General features: G+C 38.7%; 1 protein-coding gene across 1 annotated transcript in view; it reads right to left on the bottom strand.

Moving 5' to 3' along the window:
• Positions 1–18,163, bottom strand: part of tet2 (tet methylcytosine dioxygenase 2) — a 37,493-nt gene extending 19,330 nt beyond the window's left edge. The window contains exon 1 of the mRNA XM_061983876.1: positions 17,764–18,163. The gene's annotated coding sequence lies outside the window, so the exon portion shown is untranslated. The remainder of the gene's footprint in view (positions 1–17,763) is intronic.
• Between the last annotated feature and the right edge of the window lie 270 nt (positions 18,164–18,433).

Below are 18,433 nucleotides of genomic sequence, written 5' to 3'. Positions count from 1 at the left end.
GTGTTTATACACACACACACACACACACACACACACACACACACACACACACACACACACACACACACACACACACACACACACACACACACACACACACACACACACACACACACACACACACACACACACACACACACACACACACATTAATATATGTGTGTATACAGTAGTGGTCAAAAGTTTACATACACTTGTAAAGAACATAATGTCATGGCTGTCTTGAGTTTCCAATAGTTTCTACAACTCTTATTTATTTTATTGTGATAGAGTGATTGGAGCACATACTTGTTTGTCACAAAAAACATTCATGAAGTTTGGTTCTTTTATGAATTTATTATGGGTCTACTGAAAATGTGACAAATGTGCTTGGTCAAAAGTATACATACAGCAACATACATGATCAGTTTTGGCATACTTGCCAACCCTCCCGGATTTTCTGGGAGACTCCCGAAATTCAGCGCCTCTCCCGAAAACCTCCCAGGACAAATTATCTCCCGGACTCAGGTCCATGCGGACCTGAGTCCGCTTTCCCACAATATAAACGGTGTGCCTGCCCAATGACGTTATAACTGTAGAATGATCGAGGGCGAGTTCTTGGTTTCTTATGTGGGTTTATTGTTAGGCAGTTTCATTAACGTCCTTTCAGCGCGGTAACAACACACAACAACAGCAGTCATGTTTTATTCTACCGTAAAGCAGTTTGTCTGCCGTAAACAGCAATGTTGTGACACTCTTAAACAGGACAATACTGCCATCTAGTGCATTTGATGAAAGCATTTTTGTGCGTGCCACACAGCAATGCATCATCAGAGAGGGTGTTCAGCATGGTTAGAAAAATAGTGACAGAGAATAGAACAAGGATGGACAATTCAATCCTTAACTCAACAAGTATATGTGTGAATAAATGAACACTGAAATTCAAGTATTTCTTTTATATATATATATATATATATATATATATATATATATATATATATATATATATAAATACAATAAAATAAATATATATTTATAACTAGAATTCACTGAAAGTCAAGTATTTCTTATATATATATATATATATACAGGTAAAAGCCAGTAAATTAGAATATTTTGAAAAACTTGATTTATTTCAGTAATTGCATTCAAAAGGTGTAACTTGTACATTATATTTATTCATTGCACACAGACTGATGCATTCAAATGTTTATTTCATTTAATTTTGATGATTTGAAGTGGCAACAAATGAAAATCCAAAATTCCGTGTGTCACAAAATTAGAATATTGTGTAAGGCTAATACAAAAAAGGGATTTTTAGAAATGTTGGCCAACTGAAAAGTATGAAAATGAAAAATATGAGCATGTACAATACTCAATACTTGGTTGGAGCTCCTTTTGCCTCAATTACTGCGTTAATGCGGCGTGGCATGGAGTCGATGAGTTTCTGGCACTGCTCAGGTGTTATGAGAGCCCAAGTTGCTCTGATAGTGGCCTTCAACTCTTCTGCGTTTTTGGGTCTGGCATTCTGCATCTTCCTTTTCACAATACCCCACAGATTTTCTATGGGGCTAAGGTCAGGGGAGTTGGCGGGCCAATTTAGAACAGAAATACCATGGTCCGTAAACCAGGCACGGGTAGATTTTGCGCTGTGTGCAGGCGCCAAGTCCTGTTGGAACTTGAAATCTCCATCTCCATAGAGCAGGTCAGCAGCAGGAAGCATGAAGTGCTCTAAAACTTGCTGGTAGACGGCTGCGTTGACCCTGGATCTCAGGAAACAGAGTGGACCGACACCAGCAGATGACATGGCACCCCAAACCATCACCCAACCATGCAAATTTTGCATTTCCTTTGGAAATCGAGGTCCCAGAGTCTGGAGGAAGACAGGAGAGGCACAGGATCCACGTTGCCTGAAGTCTAGTGTAAAGTTTCCACCATCAGTGATGGTTTGGGGTGCCATGTCATCTGCTGGTGTCGGTCCACTCTGTTTCCTGAGATCCAGGGTCAACGCAGCCGTCTACCAGCAAGTTTTAGAGCACTTCATGCTTCCTGCTGCTGACCTGCTCTATGGAGATGGAGATTTCAAGTTCCAACAGGACTTGGCGCCTGCACACAGCGCAAAATCTACCCGTGCCTGGTTTACGGACCATGGTATTTCTGTTCTAAATTGGCCCGCCAACTCCCCCGACCTTAGCCCCATAGAAAATCTGTGGGGTATTGTGAAAAGGAAGATGCAGAATGCCAGACCCAAAAACGCAGAAGAGTTGAAGGCCACTATCAGAGCAACCTGGGCTCTCATAACACCTGAGCAGTGCCAGAAACTCATCGACTCCATGCCACGCCGCATTAACGCAGTAGTTGAGGCAAAAGGAGCTCCAACCAAGTATTGAGTATTGCACATGCTCATATTTTTCATTTTCATACTTTTCAATTTCTAAAAATCCCTTTTTTGTATTAGCCTTAAGTAATATTCTAATTTTGTGACACACGGAATTTTGGATTTTCATTTGTTGCCACTTCAAATCATCAAAATTAAATGAAATAAACATTTGAATGCTTCAGTCTGTGTGCAATGAATACATATAATGTACAAGTTACACCTTTTGAATGCAATTACTGAAATAAATCAAGTTTTTCAAAATATTCTAATTTACTGGCTTTTACCTGTGTGTGTATATATATATATATATATATATATATATATATATATATATATATATATATATATATATATATGAAATACTTGACTTGGTGAATTCTAGCTGTAAATATACTCCTCCCCTCTTAGCCACGCCCCTGTGAGTGATTATGATTGACGACACCTGTTGACTTCTCTGAGCCCATTTAAATAGGGCTCATATGATGCAGTCATTAGACTCGGTTACAAACGCGACAATGGGAAATTTAAAGGAACTCAGTACAGCTCTGAAAAATGAATCATTGACTTGAACAAGTCAGGAAAGTCACTTGGAGCCATTTCAAAGCAGCTGAAGGTCCCAAGAGCTTGCAATGAATTAGAAGCTGCTGGAACACAGGTGTCAGTGTCCACAGTCAAGCGTGTTTTGCATTGCCATGGACTGAGACTTTCTCCAGAAGCGACACCTCCAGGCTCGTCTAAAGTTTGCTGCTGATCACATGGACAAAGATAAGACCTTCTGGATGAAAGTTCTGTGGTCAGATGAAACAAAAATTGAGCTGTTTGGCCACAATACCCAGCAATATGTTTGGAGAAGAAAAGGTGAGGCCAATAGAACTGGTGCTGTACAGAGAGTAAATGGGACAATGAAAAAGGAGGATTACCTCCAAATTCTTCAGGACAACCTAAAATCATCAGCCCGGAGGTTGGGTCTTGGGCGCAGTTGGGTGTTCCAACAGGACAATGACCCCAAACACATGTCAAAAGTGGTAAAGGAATGGCTAAATCAGGCTAGAATTAAGGTTTTAGAATGGCCTTCCCAAAGTCCTGACTTAAATCCCATTGAGAACGTGGACAATACTGAAGAAACAAGTCTATGTCAGAAAACCAACAAATGTAGCTGAATTGCATCAATTTTGTCAAGAGGAGTAGTCAAAAATTCAACCAGAAGCTTGTGGATGACTACCAAAAGTGCCTTATTGCAGGGAAACTTGCCAAGGGACATGTAACCAAATATTAACATTGCTGTATGTATACTTTTGACCCAGCAGATTTGGTCACATTTTCAGTAGACCCATAATAAATTCATAAAAGAACCAAACTTCATGAATGTTTTTTGTGACAAACATGTGCTCCAATCACTCTATCACAAAAAATAAGAGTTGTAGAAATGATTGGAAACTCAAGACAGCCATGACATTATGTTCTTTACAAGTGTATGTAAACTTTTGATCGCGACTGTATGTGTGTGTGTATATATATATATATATATATATATATTTATATATATATATATATATATATATATATACATACACAAAACCAGTGAAGTTGGCACGTTTTGTAATTTGTAAATGAAAACCGAATACAATGATTTGCAAATCCTTTTCAACTTATATTCAATTGAATACACTGCAAAGACCAGATATTTAATGTTCGAACTGAGAAACTTTTTTTTTTTTTTGCATATAATCATTAACTTAGAATTTAATGGCAACAACACATTGCAGAAAAGTTGGCACAGGGGCATTTTTACCACTGTGTTACATGGCCTTTCCTTTTAACAGCACTCAGTAAATGTTTGTGATCTGAGGAAACCAATTTTTTAAGCTTTTCAGGTGGAATTCTTTCCCATTCTTGCTTGATGTGCAGCTTAAGTTGTTCAACAGTCCGGGGGTCTCCGTTGTGGTATTTTAGGCTTCATAATGCGCCACACATTTTCAATGGGAGACAGGTCTGGACTACAGGCAGGCCAGTCTAGCACCCGCACTCTTTTACTATGAGGCCACGCTGTTGTAACACTTGGCTTGGTATTGTCTTGCTGAAATAAGCAGGGGCGTCCATGATAACGTTGCTTGGATGGCAACATATGTTGCTCCAATACCTGTATGGACCTTTCAGCATTAATGGTGCCTTCACAGAAGTGTAAGTTACCCATGCCTTGGGCACTAATACACCCCATACCATCACAGATGCTGGCTTTTTAACTTTGTGCCTATAACAGTCCGGATGGTTATTTTCCTCTTTGGTCCGGAGGACACAACGTCCACAGTTTCCAAAAACAATTTGAAATGTGGACTCGTCAGACCACAGAACACCTTTCCACTTTGCATCAGTCCATCTTAGATGAGCTCAGGCCCAGGGTAGCCGGCAGCGTTTCTGGGTGTTGTTGATGAATGACTTTCACTTTGCATAGTAGAGTTTTAACTTGCACTTACAGATGTAGCGACAAACTGTAGTTACTGACAGTGATTTTCTGAAGTGTTCCTGAGCCTATGTGGTGATATCCTTTACACACTGATGTCGCTTTTTGATGCAGTACCGCCTGAGGGATCCCTGCTTGGCACTCAGCATCAAGGGTTGGAATTGGGGGTCAAATCACCAAAATTATTCCAGAGCGCGGCCACTGCTGCTGCTCACTGCTCCCATCACTTCCCAGGGGGTGAACATGGGGATGGGTCAAATGCACAGGTTAATTTCACCACACCTAGTGTGTGTGTGACTATCAGTGGTACTTTAACTTTAATTTTTTTAACTTTAATATCATCGCTTACGTGCAGTGATTTCTCTAAATTCTCTGAACCTTTTGATGCGTAGATGGTGAAATCCCTAAATTCCTTGCAATAGTTGTTTGAGAAATGTTGTTCTTAAACTGTTCGACAATTTGCTCACGTATTTGTTGTAAAAGTGGTGACCCTCGCCCCATCCTTGTTTGTGAATGACTGAGCATTTAATGGAAGCTGCTTTTATACCCAATTTATGGCACCCACTTGTTCCCATTAGCCTGTTCAACTGTGGTATGTTCCAAATAAGTGTTTGATGAGCATTCCTCAACTTTCTCAGTCTTTTTTGCCACTTGTGCCAGCTTTTTTGGAACATGTTGCAGGCATCAAATACCAAATGAGCTAATATTTGCAAAAAATAACAATGTTCCCGTTCGAAAATTAAGTATTTTGTCTTTGCAGTGTATTTATTTGAATATAGTTTGAAAAGGATTTGCAAATCGTATTTTAAATTTTTTTTACGATTTACGCAACGTGCCAACTTCACTGGTTTTGGGGTTTGTATACATACAGTACAGGCCAAAAGTTTGGACACACTTTCTCATTCAATGCGTTTTCTTTATTTTCATGACTATTTACGTTGTAGATTGTCACTGACGGCATCAAAACTATGAATGAACACATGTGGAGTTATGAACTTAACAAAAAAAGGTGAAATAACTGAAAACATGTTTTATATTCTTGTTTCTTCAAAATAGCCACCCTTTGCTCTGATTACTTTTTCGCACATTCTTGGCATTCTCTAGTTGAGCTTCAAGAGGTAGTCACCTGAAATAGTTTTCACTTCACAGATGTGCTTGAAGATCATCGAGAGAACGCCAAGAGTGTAAATAGTCATGAAAATAAAGAAAACGCATTGAATGAAGAGAACGTGTGTCCAAACTTTTGGCCTATACTGTATATGTGTGTGTATATACGTATATGTGTGTGTGTGTGTGTGTGTATATATATATATATATATATATATATGTACATATATTAGGGGTGTAACGGTACACAAAAATGTCGGTTCGATACGTACCTCGGTTTAGAGGTCACGGTTCGGTTCATTTTCGGTACAGTAAGAAAACAACAAAATATACATTTTGTGGTTATTTATTTACCAAATTTGCAAAATCTTCCACCAAAAATATTTTTCTTAGTGGAATATTTGATGTGAAGTAATCGGAACCTTGGATAGGTCAATAATTCATAATATTGATTTTGATTCACTATTATGTTTTGAGCAAGGACAGTTTGAAAGAAAAAAAACAGCTTTGTTTTATTAGTCAACATTGCAACTTTTTCTAAATTACATTTCACCTTTAAGCTTTTTTATTTCACTTTTGTTATGTTTTTGTTTATTTTAATAGTATTTTTAGAATGTGCCGTGGGCCTTTAAAACATTAGCTGTGGGCCGCAAATGGCCTCCAGAGCACACTTTTGACAGCCCTGCTATAGATAATAAACAATTAAATCTGATAAGTCTATAGATAAAAAGCAGAGCCTGGCGACGCATGCGCGTTTATCATAACTCTCTCATTCTGTCTTTGCCCCTCCCTCACGAATGCTGCTGCACGCACAATTTGTTTTGTTTTTAACCCCTTCTTAACCCTGAAAGTACATTAATACACGTAACCATAACTCAAAATGCCGGACATTTGAGGCATTTAAGAAACTCCGCCCGGACAGCCCCGCAAAAGAGGACATGTCCGGTAAAAGTCCTCTTTTGCTAGCAGCTAACTGGCTACGATAGACTGACCATATGTCCTCTTTTCACCGGACATGTCCTCTTTTGCAGAGCTGTCCGGGTGGAGTTTCTTAAATGCCTCAAATGTCCAGCATTTTGAGTATTGTTTACACAATGTGCAGTACGCTACTTAATATGTCCGTGTGGAAACTCTTTCGGTTCACCTCCGCACCGAACCGAAACCCCCGTACCGAACGTCCATCCATCCATCCATTTTCTACCGCTTATTCCCTTTGAGGTCGCGGGGGGCGCTGGAGTCTATCTCAGCTACAATCGGGCGGAAGGCGGGGTACACCCTGGACAAGTCGCCACCTCTTCGCAGGGCCAACACAGATAGACAGACAACATTCACACTCACATCCACACACTAGGGCCAATTTAGTGTTGCCAATCAACTTATCCCCAGGTGCATGTCTTTGGAAGTGGGAGGAAGCCGGAGTACCCGGAGGGAACCCACGCAGTCACGGGGAGGACATGCAAACTCCACACAGAAAGATCCCGAGCCCGGCATTGAACCCCGTACCGAACGGTTCGATACAAATACACGTACCCCGTACCGTTACACCCCTAATATATATATATATATAAATATATATATATATACTGTATATATATATATATATATATATATATATATATATATATATATATATATATATATATAAACATACATACATACAAACTGTACATACATATATATATATATATATATATATATATATATCTATATATATATATATATATATATATATAAACATACATAAATATATATATACACAGTATAAATATGTATGTATGTATATATATATGTATATATATATATATATGTGTGAATGTGTCTGTATATGTGTCTATATATATTTGTGTTTGTGTGTATATATGTTGATATAGGTATATATCTGTGTATTTATGTGTATACATGCATGTGTACAGTATATATGTATATACGCATGTGTATGTATGTATATGTATATACATGTTTATTTGTGTATATATGGGTGTATATATTTGTATATACGTGTGTATATATACACCTGTATGTTTTTATGTTTATATATATGTATGTACATACAGTATGTGTGTGTATATATATGTATATATATATATATATGTATGTATTCTATATATATATGTGTGTATGTATGTGTGTATGTGTATATATGTATGTGTGTATGTGTATATATGTATGTATGTATATATATATATATATATATATATATATATATATATATATATATATATATATATATATATGTATATATATATATATATATATGTACTGTATGTATGTATGTGTGTGTGTATCTGTATATATGTGTATGTGTATATACAAACCCCGTTTCCATATGAGTTGGGAAATTGTGTTAGATGTAAATATAAACGGAATACAATGATTTGCAAATAATTTTCAACCCATATTCAGTTGAATATGCTACAAAGACAACATATTTGATGTTCAAACTGATAAACTTTTTTTTTTTGCAAATAATCATTAACTTTAGAATTTGATGCCAGCAACACGTGACAAAGAAGTTGGGAAAGGTGGCAATAAATACTGATAAAGTTGAAGAATGCTCATCAAACACTTATTTGGAACCTCCCACAGGTGTGCAGGCTAATTGGGAACAGGTGGGTGCCATGATTGGGTATAAAAACAGCTTCCCAAAAAATGCTCAATCTTTCACAAGAAAGTATGGGACGAGGTACACCCCTTTGTCCACAACTGCGTGAGCAAATAGTCAAACAGTTTAAGAACAACGTTTCTCAAAGTGCAATTGCAAGAAATTTAGAGATTTCAACATCTACGGTCCATAATATCATCAAAAGGTTCAGAGAATCTGGAGAAATCACTCCACGTAAGCGGCATGGCCGGAAACCAACATTGAATGACCGTGACCTTCGATCCCTCAGACGGCACTGTATCAAAAACCGACATCAATCTCTAAAGGATATCACCACATGGGCTCAGGAAGACTTCAGAAAACCACTGTCACTAAATACAGTTGGTCGCTACATCTGTAAGTGCAAGTTAAAGCTCTACTATGCAAAGCGAAAGCCATTTATCAACAACATCCAGAAACGCCGCCGGCTTCTCTGGGCCCGAGATCACCTAAGATGGACTCATGCAAAGTGGAAAAGTGTTTTGTGGTCTGACGAGTCCACATTTCAAATTGTTTTTGGAAATATTCGACATCGTGTCATCCGGACCAAAGGGGAAGCGAACCATCCAGACTGTTATCGACGCAAAGTTCAAAAGCCAGCATCTGTGATGGTATGGGGGTGCATTAGTGCCCAAGACATGGGTAACTTACACATCTGTGAAGGCACCATTAATGCTGAAAGGTACATACAGGTTTTGGAACAACATATGCTGCCATCTAAGCGCCGTCTTTTTCAGCAAGACAACGCCAAGCCACATTCAGCACGTGTTACAACAGCGTGGCTTCGTAAAAAAAGAGTGCGGGTACTTTCCTGGCCCGCCTGCAGTCCAGACCTGTCTCCCATCGAAAATGTGTGGCGCATTATGAAACGTAAAATACGACAGTGGAGACCCCGGACTGTTGAACGACTGAAGCTCTACATAAAACAAGAATGGGAAAGAATTCCACTTTCAAAGCTTCAACAATTAGTTTCCTCAGTTCCCAATCATTTATTGAGTGTTGTTAAAAGAAAAGGTGATGTAACACAGTGGTGAACATGCCCTTTCCCAACTACTTTGGCACGTGTTCATTATTATTTGCAAAAAAAAAAAAGGTTTATGAGTTTGAACATCAAATATCTTGTCTTTGTAGTGCATTCAATTGAATATGGGTTGAAAATTATTTGCAAATCATTGTATTCCGTTTATATTCTGCGCTGCTGACCCGTCTCCGCTCGGGATGGTGTCCTGCTGGCCCCACTATGGACTGGACTCTTACTATTATGTTGGATCCACTATGGACTGGACTCTCACAATATTATGTCAGACCCACTCGACATCCATTGCTTTCGGTCTCCCCTAGAGGGGGGGGGTTACCCACATATGCGGTCCTCTCCAAGGTTTCTCATAGTCATTCACATCGACGTCCCACTGGGGTGAGTTTTTCCTTGCCCGTATGTGGGCTTTGTACCGAGGATGTTGTTGTGGCTTGTGCAGCCCTTTGAGACACTTGTGATTTAGGGCTATATAAATAAAGATTGATTGATTGATTGATATTTACATCTAACACAATTTCCCAACTCATATGGAAACGGGGTTTGTATATGTATATATATATATATATATATATATATATATATATATATATATATATATATATATATATATATATACATATATATATATATATATATATATATATGTGTATACATATATATATATATTAATATGTGTATGTGTATATACACTATATTGTCAAAAGTATTTGGCCATCCATCCAAATGATGAGAATCAGGTGTCCTAATCACTTGGCCCGGCCACAGGTGTATAAAATCAAGCACTTAGGCATGGAGACTGTTTTTAAAAATATTTGTGAAAGAATGAGCCGCTCTCAGGAGCTCAGTGATTTCCAGCATGGAACTGTCATAGGATGCTACCTGTGCAACAAATCCGGTCGTGAAATTTCCTCACTCCTAAATATTCCAAAGTCAACTTTCGGCATTATTATAAGAAAATGGAAGAGTTTGGGAACAACAGCAACTCAGCCACGAAGTGGTAGGCCATGTAAACTGACAGAGAGGGGTCAGCGGATGCTGAAGCGCATAGTGTAAATAGGTCACCGACTTGCTGCACAGCCCGTTGCTACAGAATGCTCCAAACTTCATGTGACCTTCCAATTAGCCCACGTACAGTACGCAGAGAGCTTCATGGAATGGGTTTCCATGGCCGAGCAGCTGTCTCTCTAAGCCATACATGACCAAGTCCAATGCAAAGCGTCGGATGCAGTGGTGTTAAGCACGTCGCCACTGGACTCTAGAGCAGTGGAGACGCCTTCTCTGGAGTGATGAATGGCCCCTTAGTTCCAGTGAAAGGAACTTTGAATGCTCCAGGATACTAAAATATTTTGAACAATTCCATGCTCCCAACCTTGTGGGAACAGATTGAAGCGGGCCCCTTCCTCTTCCAACATTACTGTGCACCAGTGCACAAAGCAAGGTCCATAAAGACATGGATGACATAGTCTGGTATGGTTGAACTTGACTGGCCTGCACAGAGTCCTGACCTAAACCCGATAGAACACTTTTGGGATGAATTAGAACGGAGACTGAGAGCCAGGCCTTCTCGACCAAAATCAGTGTGTGACCTCACCAATGTGCTTTTGGAAGATTGGTCGAAAATTCCTATAAACACACTCCACAACCTTGTGGACAGCCTTCCCAGAAGAAATGAAGCTGTAATAGCTGCAAAAGGTGGACCAACATCATATTGAATGTCGATGGCACTTCAAGTTCATATGTGAGTCAAGGCAGGTGGTCAAATACTTTTGGCAATATAGTTTGTGTGTGTGTGTGTGTATATTTATATATATATATATATATATATATATATATATCTTTACAGCCAGCACGGTTAATTGTTTGGTTTTATATCATAAATGCTGATTTGTACTATTTCATTGTGTAATTATTTTGTTCAGAAAATGTGTTTTTAGTCAGTTCTTATAGTTTTGCAACACACGTTTTTGCTATTCTACACATAGTATTCAACGCTAAGATAAAGTGTTTGTTAGTAAACAGAATCATCACTACTACTGCAAACTACCCTTTGTAAAATGTATGTGGAATAATTTAGGGTGGCCCCTTTCAGAAAAGGAAACCTTTGTACAGCTAACCATCAATTTCGTCAAATCATTTTAATGGTTTGCTGCATATTATATTGGTCCCCTAGGAAATTCTGGGTTTTGTAAAATTTGGTAGATGAGGTTCAGAGACATTACTCTCATTGATTAAAAAAAAAAAACACTGTGGATTTGGTGGTAATTGATTTTGTTTTAACCTTGTAAAGACGCAAGGACGAGTAGTTTTAGTGCCTGTCAGGGGCGAGGCTGAATTGCCTGAACCAGCTGAACAGGCTAAACTGCTAACAGCTTTAAACTTAGACAAGTAGGTTCGACCAAGCTTTCATAACAATAATAATTTTGAAAAAGTTGCTGCTAGAAAGGTTAAAAAAACCAATACACTCGACAAATTAATCATGTTTATTGTATTACTTGTATGTTTAGAATTAGGGTTCCAAAGAAGCCGGCTATATATCATAGAGAGTTATTTTTTAAATTATTGTTTAGTTATTTTAGCTGTGTTGTAGAGTTTTCACCAAATCTGAGCCCATTAAAGTCACTACTGTTCAAGGGGAACTGCACTTTTTTGGAATTTTGCTCATAATTATCTATTATCTCATCCTTATATAAGACTAGCACACATGTTTTTCTTTTTTTTATGCATTCTGAGTAGTAAATAAATGCGAGCAAAAGTCTGCTTACAACAGAGCCTACGGGAGTCACTCTATTCTGCCGATAAAACACTTTAAAAAACATCCAAACACCTCAATTAAGGTTTTATATTCATGCTGTAAGTATATATGTAATGTAGTAACATAGAAATTTTAAGCATATGGAGCAAAATTTGCACATTAATTTCACAAATGCATCACAATGTTCACGTTTTCCTGCGACAACATCACTGATTACTACTAACTGCAGACTTTGAGAGCCAACAAACATGAAAAACATCACTTACTGTATAATATCTGCTGTCAGTGGGATGTTGACTGTTACGATGTTGATATATTCACGTTTAAATGACGAAAGGCTCATAATCCTCGTGAAGTAAACGGGGTGGAACCAAGCGCCTTTTGTGTCTTTCCCGCCTTTTTCGGGTATAAATTGGATGACAAAGTTGACCGATTTGTCGGATTATGTTGTAATCCTTCTACAATCAAGGTGAGATACATCATTTTTTATCTAGAATAAACTTCCACGAGCTCCGAGGCGAGAAAGCCGGTCACCAGCCGAGGATGTCAATATTGCTGCCAATATAAATAGATTGTCTCCATTGCTAATACTTGGTTAATATTCAGGTCACTAAATGTAATTGGTGCATTGTTGGCGGTTTTAGGATGGTTATTTAGAGGGCATAATAGAGGACCTTCCATTGATTTCATTGTAAGCAGACGTTTATTTACACTTATTTGCGAGTTAGAATGCATCAAAAAAATACATCTGTCTTTTTGTCTCTCATAATGATTGTGAACGATAGGAAAAATTCCCCAAAAAAGTGCAGTTCCCCTTTAAGAATGCATGAGAACATCTCTTAAGTCAGATTTTTATTTATTTAGATTCAAACCAAAAAATTACTGTTCTCCAGAGGAGGTCATTTCTGATAGTAAACTGCAGTTGAACCTTAGCCTATATCTAACTCTATTAATCAGTTTGTCTTGGATCTTTCTTGTTTAGTCAGCTGAATCTGGAAGACACCTTTCATAAAAGATAACCAATGCCATGAATATTAACCCCTCTTTTCAAAGCATGCATGCTAAATACTTTTCCTCTGTCTTAAAGCTTTATCTCATGGATACTCTGATTAAGACCTATGCTGCATCCATACCCCAAACCCCATACAAAACTGCATGTCCCCTTCCAAGGTGCTTGTCTTCTTGTCCTCCAACCTCTTTGTGTATGCAACAGTCAATATATCTGACTAATTTGATGAACTGTGCACAGAGAAAAGTTAATTTATTTCAGACTGCATGGTAGCCATGGTTACCATCTTATGAGTGCTCCAAAGACCATCTGGTCTAAATATTACCCCAGCGCTACTGACTTGCAGAATAGGCGTGTTTGCTGTGGTGTGCACATGTGTTTGATACATTAATCATCGTGATAAAACAAAGAGTGCCAAATATACACCTTTACAAATGTACATGTATTTGCTTAGTTGTTTGATGGAAAACGAATAGGAACAAAGACAGGTCTTCATAAAGACCCTATTCATTTTCCCTGCAAACAAGAGTAGAACATTTGTACACAAAGCAAAGCGATTCACAAATTCAGCTTTTAGTGTTACTTCATCCACGAGGCAGAAGCCTTCAAGTGTACAGATGTGATACACTCATGAGTGTGTTTATTTTGCAAATTTGTTTGCACTGCCAGTTTCAATATAAACAGGAAATTAAAATATTATGGAAGGAAAATATAAACATGGCACCCAGCACACATGCCAGACATTTTTTCTGAATGAAATATTTGAGCTACTCTATAAATTTCCAGCAAAAAAATCGCTTTTGCATAGTGACAATTTTTAATTTAAACATTCTGAATTCCTTATTTCATGTATTCCAAATTGTGACTGTTTCCTATTTTCATTGGCAAAGTTATTAAATATGTTTGGTCTCACATTAGAGTTGAATGGATTATTCAAACAGCTCCCTGGAAACCACTGATACATGTCTAACAATAGCCTGGTCTTTGAATCAGTCTTATGATCAGAAATGGCAAACATCGAGGAGCTACACGATTTATTATGTGTCATTGTAAGAAAATATGTTGTCGCAGAATCCCTTCAGCAGAGTTCAAAGCCTGAGCATGTCACATGAAGGCAAAATCACTGCCATTTACTTTGGGCAATCCAAATAATAATATACCAATCTCATATATGAACAGCTTGAAGGTTGACCGAAGTAGTGGATGATGTCAGTCAGAGCTTTTGGTTGTGTTACACTTCTGAATGCCATTGAGTACCAGCTGTCTTTTTTGTGCTTCATGTATGGACAACAGGGGGGCATGGGGGCCTAACCTTTTCAATGACAGCTTCCAGTAGTGAAACCCTCTATATCTGACAGACATTTGGGAAAGGACAAACAGCCTACCCATACAGTTGTTAAGGTTTCCGTGGGCAGCATTGAAATTGCCATATGTATGAAATCGCTGACATGCTTGTGATTTTTTTTTAATTAGGTCCTAAGGATTTTACTTCTTGCAAAGCCCAATGTTTGCACATTTTTTTATATGACTTGGTTCTTTTTGTATGGGTTTCTGTGTAGAGCTATTTCTTATCCAGATAGCGAAACTGTACTTTTTCAAACCCAGCTTCAGATAACCAAAATAGTCAAAACATTATGCTTAAGAATCGTTGAAGCTTAGTTACGGGCGAGTCAAGATAGTGTTTAAATTAGGATGGTTACGTAACCACCCACTTGCTGCACTACCAAACGTGAGGAAAGTGTTTGTAAACAGAGCGGCCACGTGCATGCGCTCATGCGGAGGAGGGTTTTGCGTCACTGCCCTCGCTGTCTTAACTCACACCCGTACATCGATACATGCTTACACGGCCTGTGTAACTCACCCTGACCCTGATCACCTTCAACTCCGTAATTACAGTTGTGCCTAAGTTGACTTAATATTGTGTCTTAATTGTTTTATAGCCAGAAGTGTTTTAAGACTTTTAAATAAAAGGAAGCCTCGTTAGAAATGATTCACACATTCAGTTTCACTTGCTATGCATTATTGTTAATTATTCACCAATCTCCGATTTGCTGCAGGTTTTACATGTTGTGGTATGGAGGTCTGATAGGTTTAAGCATGACACATTACAGTTCCTTTTCTAAAAACGTACACTTTTAAGTATTGTTCTTCCATCCAGTAAAACAACCCCCCAATTGCACACTAAGAAAATTGATAGTAAAGAAATCAATACTGCATTCTGTATCGCCATTTTGTCTCAGGGAAGCAGTCAAGCTTTGACCAGCCACCAAGAAGTGCGATCTGAAATGTCTAACCTGCCACTGGGCTTGATTTTCTGTTATTTGTGCAACAACCTCTGGGTGGAAATATGATGCGTGGGCTGGACATAGCAGGGTCAGAGGTGAAGGCCTGGGTGAGTGCTTGGGTATTGTCAGTGGCCAGCATTGTTGTGGAACACTATGGCAACTGGTCATTCTTTCCTTAAGGAGATATTGTCTTTGCCGTGGGAGTGACATAAAGGGGACTTGCAGCCATGACGAAGAAGCAATCCAACTGCACAGCTTTATCTCTAGGTGTGGATAGATGAGAGTCGCAATGTGAATGTGATTGATCTACTTGGCCCTTCCCCCTTCTTCAGCCCCCAGTTGGCCTACTCATGCTCTCAGTTCCTTTTCAGGTGCTGATGTAACAGCAGCAATGCAGCATCTCATGAAGACACGAGTAATATGGGATCTGATGATACAAATGTGCACAATGCCACAAAACAAAGTAAAATGGGCTACTATGGAAATTATACACATTTGGTTATTGCCTAAAAGGGAGCCAATTGTGGAGATACTACATAACCGTGTCTTCATTACTTAAAGGATTTTAAGTTTCAAAGCATTTGAAGTGCCAAATCCAAATCCTGAGCCAGGTTTTTATGATAATATTTCAATTTACTATAAATGGGTCAAAGAGATCACAATGCAAATGCATTCATATTATTTTGTGCAGTCACAACATCCTTAAAATACCAACACCCATTCAAAAGCACCTTGTGTTGCTATCTACAGGATAGTGTCAACTATCCTGTAGATAGTGGACTACATTTAGCATTGCTGGAAGACTTCATGTGTTTACTACATTAATATTTTAATAACCAATTTTGTAAAAATTGCCCTAGAATCAGTCAGAATGTTCTACCTTGCAGAAAGTATGCATCAGCATTTTTTTCCCCGAGGCACATTATGGTAACATTTCAACTGTAGCCTGAATACACAAGCCTAATACACAAACCAGAGGGAGATCTGTAATATTCTAATGAGTCATTCAGATGTTAATCATTAAGTGGCACTTAGCGAATGCAGAATAAATAACAACCAATTAGCTAGTTGCTGTTAATGCCAGGCTTAGCACTGGTTAACAAATTTGGATTTACATGTTATCGTAAGTACTAATTGCAATGCAAACCATTATTACTTGAGCACAAATGCTGTTTTAGTAAGCAATTGCTAATAAGTACAGACACTTTAAAGTAGATTTATACATATACAAACCTATATTGTAAAAATTGTGTGTCTTGGGATACATTTCTAAAGAAATCTTACTACTATCTTAAATTTAGAAAAAGAAAAACAAGCCGGAAAGTTCCTGTTGCCTTAAGTTAATGGTGTATTCGGATAGAGTTTCTACAGGCCACAGCTTTCTGACCTTCCCTGGCTCCACTGCACTCTTTGCCTCCAAAAGTGTCCTTTCTCTTGCCTCTCTAAGGGATTTGCCTTTGTGTCTGCTTGTCATTCAACGGTGAATGCAATGAAAGCTGATTCACTGAGATGCACAAAACTAGAAGGTATTTGCTAGTTACTACAGTCCGGCTTGGACTTTTACTCCCTGACGTAGTCTGTACACAAAACTGTGCTAACAAACACATACTCAGAGATATGCAAAGAAAGCTTCAGATAACTTGATTTAACATAGTATAAGGGCAGTTGTCAATCTGTTGAAAAATGTTCTATTATATACCAAATGCAAACAGAATACAATACACCCCCTCTGAAACATACCTTTAAAAATTAAATGCTCAGAAAGACCGGCGACAGAAAGCCGTGTGAGCTAATGGAAAAACTTAACAACAAGCAGTCTGAAGAATACAAATGTTCCATTGTGTTCAAAATCACCAAACACTTTGAATGTGGTGAGCAAAAGAAAATAAGAAACGTGTCTCTCAGTCTAAGCAAGCAAAAAAAAGAAAGAAAAATGTCAGCCATGTTGAAGTAGCTTAATCTAAAATCCCCTCCTTATTATGCTGGCTCTTGCTTTTGCGGTGGGGGACGTTAGCTGTTTCTAGCCCGGCTCGCAAAAGCTCCTAAATAAAATACACCCTGTTTAAAGAAAAAAAGGTTAAGCAGTGCATTAACCCTCTTGGCAAATCCTCACCTTATTTTGCGTCCTTCCACTATGTAGAAATTCCAACAAACCGTCTGGATCTCCTCTTTTACAAATCCTAAAGGGCAGCCATCTTGCCTCCTTCTGTTCTTCTATGAAACAGACTATCCTCTACATCAATATTCATGCAAACCAGTCTGACGTCTGCTCTCATCATCAGGAGAAGCCGGGTGTCGCTGTTTGCCGGCCAGAGAATCGCAGTCTATGCGACTCGGGTTTAAGGCAGTCGTGGAACGCAGAGTTGGCAAAAATGTGCATGCAGGTCATGGGGAAGATCCTTGCTTTGCCGGCAAACTCAAATAGTCACCAATTCACTTTCCTGCTGAGTCTTTCCCACACAAAGGGACAGGTTTTCTTTCCCCCCTTGTGCTCCCTCCTCTCTTTTTCTTCTTCCCTCAGCCGCACACAATAGTGAACACTATGATGGCTGCCCTCAAGCAATGGAGTGGATTCAGGACAGGACTCCACACCCCACGATTTGTTAAATATTGCACTGGTCTCAACTGTCTAACTGTGGCAGCGTAGATGTCTCCTCCCCTCTTCTCTCTCGGGGAGGAAACCTAGCGGCTTTTTTCCCCCTCCTTTTTCACTCTAAGTGCATTGACTTCCTTCCATTTTCTGTCTCGTATCAGCCACCAGTTACGCAATTTTTTTCCTTTCA

The sequence above is a fragment of the Nerophis lumbriciformis genome, linkage group LG25 (genome assembly GCF_033978685.3).
Source record: "Nerophis lumbriciformis linkage group LG25, RoL_Nlum_v2.1, whole genome shotgun sequence".
Taxonomy (NCBI): domain Eukaryota; kingdom Metazoa; phylum Chordata; class Actinopteri; order Syngnathiformes; family Syngnathidae; genus Nerophis; species Nerophis lumbriciformis.
Note: the sequence above shows the minus strand (reverse complement) of the source record. Positions and strands in the feature narration are given on the sequence as shown.